Raw genomic sequence first — 4,535 nt, 5'->3', positions numbered from 1 at the left:
GCAGAAGGCTTCTCCTGACATGGGTGCTGCGGCCCAGACCAGCCCTGTGACCCTCTGCGCCTCGTGTCCTGAGTGTCACTCGCAAGGGTGGGTTGCATTTGAGGGTTCGAGAGCGAGCGCAGATGGGGCCCTGCCTGGAAGAAGGCCCACGCCCAGGGCTGGCTTCCTGCCCACCTGGTCCCTGAGCAGTGCCTTCCTCTGTGCCCGGCACGTACCCGCTGCAGGTCTGGGTTCAGCCTCCCGCCTCGCCCTCTGGGGGCGCAACCTCATGTGCACCTGCTGACCTCAGGGCCGGCTCAGCTCTGTCCTCCCCGCTCCCACCTCAAAGGCCTCACCCAGGTCTTTCTTGGTTTGTTTTTCAATCCTCACCCGGGGATGTTTTCCCACTGATTCTTAGGAAGAGGGGAAGGGAGAGGGGAAGACAAAGAGAAACATCGATGTAAGAGAAACACATCCATTGATGGCCTCCTGCCCGAGCCCAAGGTACATGCCCTTGACTGGAATTGAACCCGGGACCCTTTGGTGCACAAGCTGATGCTCTATGCACTGGGCCAAACTGGCCAGGGCCTCACCCCAGGTCTTCAGAGCACAGGGCCCAGCCCAGACTCTGAGCATCAGGGAGTCCCTGGGGCAAGCAGGCCTGAGCCAGGTGCAGTTTCCTGGGGCCACATAACGAAATGCCAGGGCCCACCTGGCAGGGCCGCTACCTGGGTCACAAAAGGCCAGGCCGGTGTCCTGGGCAACAGGCAGTTCTGGAGGCTGAGTCCATGGTGGGGGTGTCGGCAGGGTGCTCCTCCTGCCTCCTCCCCGGCAGACGGCCCCTCCCACTGTCCTCACGGCCTCCCCCTGTGCCCACGCCTCCTGGGGTCTCTTCCTCTCTCTATAAGAACACAGGTCCTGGTGGATCAGGGCCTTGCTCTTATAACCTCATTTAATCTTAATTAGCCCGCCTCTCAATACAGCCACCTTGGGGGTGAAGGCTTTAGCATATGAATGGGGGGCGGGGACACAAGTCAGCCCTCAGCAGGAGGATCTAGGGCTTCCAGGCAGCCAGCGCCAGAGCTGGACGTGAACCCCAGCTCCCAGCTCCCACGCGTGTCTCGTCCACTGCACCGCAAATCTGGGCAGAGGCTTACAGTCCTGGGGCCAGAGTCCAGGGGGAGAGAAGGACGCCTGGCCTTCCCTGGGCTTTTCAAACCCGGGCTGTCGGGTATCCCAGGCCCTCGGAGCAGCAGGAACACCAGGAAGGAAGGGAAGGCAGGTGCTCCCTGCCAGCTGCCCAGGTGCGGGGCCCCAGACAGGACCAATTCCTCCAGCCAGAGGTATTGCTCAGCCAGCCCTGCCCCGCCCTGCCGGGGTCCAACCCCAGCAGGTCCAGGGGTCCCCAAAAGTGTAGACGGAGTCGGCGAAGAAGGAATGACACGGAGACAGCGTTCAGTTGATCAGCAGCCTTGCCAGGATCTCCAGCCAAGTTCTGGTCTGGATCTCCAGAGAAGTTCTGGTTAGGATATCCAGCCAGGTTCTGTGTCCATGTTCTCTTCCAAGTTCTCCAGCCAGGTTCTCCAGGTTCTCCAGCCAGGTTCTGTAGCCATGTTCTCTCGCTAGGTTCTCCAGCCAGGTTCGGTCGCCAGGTTCTGTAGCCGGGTTCTTCAGCCAGATTCTGTCTAGGTTCTCCAACCAAGTTCTGCAGCCAGGTTCTGTCCAGGATCTTTTGCCATGTTCTCTCCAGCGAAGTTCTTCTGTCTCTAGGTTCTGTGTAGGTTCTGTCTTCTAAGTTCTGTCTCCTGTTGTCTTGTTACATCTGTATTTATACCAGTTGATTCTAATCCTATCAATCTCTATTCAAAAGGCTATCATTCCAGGGAGTAAAGATTATGTACTTAAGCATGATTGTTCGTAGTTAAAGTGATTAATTACCCGCCTGGCAGTTAAGAGGTTTTATTCCCTCCCTAACTTCAGGGGAAAATCCCTACCTGGGGAAACAACCTTTCTCGGAGAGGTGACCTTGGTTAAAACACATAGTGCCAAGAAGGTGAGCAAACATATTAAGAACAGTATGCCATATATGCCAGGCCCCTTGAAACAGCAAGGATGGACCGGCTCTCGGCACCGCCCCAGGCTCCCAGGGCCTGGGAGGGAGAGAGAGCTGCCTGCTGGGGGCGGTAGGGTGGGGGGCAGTCTGCTCCTTAGCCTCCTCTGCAGGCTTTGGGCTCAGGCTGACACGCTGTTTTTGTAAGTCTGTATTGGATAGAGCAGTAATGGCAACCGGGATTGATTGCGATTTCTCTTTTGGAATCGGGAGTTCCCTGGGGACCAGTCAGGGCGCTCAGAGGCTGGTCCTGAGGCTGCCCCGGGAAAGAGACCTGGGCTGTGACAGGCTGAGTGTCTCTTCTCTTCCCAAAGGGACTGAGTGGCTTTTCTGCCCTGGCCCAAGCCTGGTCTCCAGGCAAAGCTCTATCCATCCTTCCCGCTCTCCTCCTCGCTGGGGACCTGGGACCTGCAGGGGCCATGGGGGAAGAGGACGGGGGACCCGCTGGGGCCATGGGGCATGGGGGGCAGAGGATGGGGGACAGAGCTGGAGCTCTGGGTTAGGCAGCTCAGGGTCAAGACATCTCTGTCCACAGCAGGCAGCATGCCCCTGCCTCCACCGCACCACACGCCTCTGATCTGAAGGTCGCCCAGGGATTCAAATGAGATCCATCCTGGACCAGTGACCTCTGTCATCGGGTCCCCCCGAGGGAGGGACAAGAGAAGGCCAGGCTCAGGCACGCTGCAGAGGCACGTGGTGCCCTCCCCCCTGGGCCCAGCTGCCCTGGGTCTCTACGAGTCTGAGGGGCTCCTGGGAAGCGTGGGTTCAGCCGCAGTCCATGCTCCAGGTTGCCCGGCTCCTGCGGTCAACTGTTTGCTTCCCTTTTGCCGGCTCCCAGCTGTCAGTCTTGCTTTAGTGTCCCAGCCTGGACTCAGCTGAGCAGGGGGGGGACCGGGACAAGGATCAAAGTGGCCCAAGCATTGCAGTGTGACAGTGGGGGTTCGAGCAGGAGAGAGCCCTCAGGATTGGGGTGCCACAGGCAGGACTCCAGGCTGGAGGTCCGGCGGCCTAACCCCATCGGAGCTGGCTCTGCTAGCCCGGTCCATTCACTCAGCACGTGTTCACTGAGCTTCTGTGTGCCAGCCGTGATGAGATACTAATGGAGGCGAGATACTATGCCTCCTGCTCTCCGTGAGAAACACCGCGTGCTCTGACAACAAAAGTCACGGTAAGGACCTGGGCAAGGCTGTGGGACACAGTCTAATTTTGATGGAGGGGTCAGGCCAGGAGCTGGCCTTTGAGCACAGACCTGCCTGAACGAGTCCAGGTGCGAGTCAAGGACAGAGCACCGCGGGCACAGAAAGACTCGTCCCAAGCAAAGGCCTGGGCGGGGTGAGCATGCGCACGCTGACGTTAAACCACTGCCATCGATCGCCAAGGGGTCTTGCAGCTCTGCCATGTTTTGTTAGGAATCTATGAATTGCTGGCGGGGGGCGGTTATAGATGATCTCATTTATTTCTCTCAATATGTAAGCCCTCCGTGCCCAGTGTTTCCTCAGCCTCTACTCAAATACCCCTGAAGACAGGAAACTCACTACCTCCCAAAGGCACCCATTTCAATCCTTTATGGTTGTGGGCGCGATCCCCAGTAGGGAGCGTGCCGGAGGCAGCAGTCAAGGATTCTGTCTCATGGTTGATGTTTCTATCTCTCTCTCCTCTCCCTTCCTCTCTGAAATCAATAAAAATATATTTTTAAAAAACGGTCCCGGGCACACATTTCTAAATGGCCTCCTGCTGAGGGGCTGGCACAGAGGCCTGGCTACCACAGGCTTCTTCCTGCTCTGGACCAGCCTGCCCCGAGGAGGAGGAGCCAGGCTGTGGAATGGCGGCTCCCCCGCCGTCCCAGGGTGGCTGGTCCCATGTGGGTGAGGAGGGTGGGCTGCCAGGCCACCAGGAAGCTCCGCCAGAGCCAGCCTGCGAGGCCAGCAATGTAAGAAGCCCTGGTCCTCGGACCCCTCACCGGCTGACTGGCCACCTCCCCCCTCTCACTATTCTATTCCCTCCACAGGCCTCCGGCTCCCTCCTTCTCAGCAGGCCCATCACCGACTCCAGCACACATGCAGGGTGAGGTTGCACACGGCCCCCCAGGGATCAACATCATACCCCGTTTTCTCCTTCCCCTGCACTCCCAGCCGCCTTTGTTTCAGGAGGCAGGCGCTGTGTCTGGAAATGTTACTGCAATTAAATATGCACAAGCAGGGGGGAGGGGGAATGAGGACAATGAAGGATGTGAAACATCAGATGCAGCAGCTGCTTGTTACTATAGAAACCCCAGCTCCCTGCCACCGTCACCACAGCACCCCTTCCTCGCCTAAAATCCCAGGGGCCAGTCCTGGTCCTGGGGTCCTGGCTGTGCAGGGAGAGCACCTGTGGGCATCATGGGGTCCTGGCTGTCCAGGGGGAGCACCTGTGGGCATCATGGGGTCCTGGCTATCCAGGGGGAGCA

The 4,535-nt window shown here is 58.7% G+C and overlaps 2 long non-coding RNA genes across 2 annotated transcripts in view; one reads left to right on the top strand and one right to left on the bottom strand.

Annotated features, from left to right (window-relative positions):
• LOC107182762 overlaps window positions 1-4,535 on the top strand; it is a 19,039-nt gene that overhangs the window by 12,862 nt on the left and 1,642 nt on the right. The window lies entirely within an intron of this gene.
• Window positions 1,051-4,535, bottom strand: part of LOC107182763 — a 6,644-nt gene continuing 3,159 nt past the window's right edge. Inside the window, exon 3 of the long non-coding RNA XR_001513493.1 lies at window positions 1,051-1,062. This is a non-coding gene — a long non-coding RNA (uncharacterized LOC107182763). The remainder of the gene's footprint in view (window positions 1,063-4,535) is intronic.

This window comes from Myotis davidii, unplaced genomic scaffold (assembly GCF_000327345.1).
Source record: "Myotis davidii unplaced genomic scaffold, ASM32734v1 scaffold97, whole genome shotgun sequence".
In the NCBI taxonomy this organism is placed as follows: domain Eukaryota; kingdom Metazoa; phylum Chordata; class Mammalia; order Chiroptera; family Vespertilionidae; genus Myotis; species Myotis davidii.
Note: the sequence above shows the minus strand (reverse complement) of the source record. Positions and strands in the feature narration are given on the sequence as shown.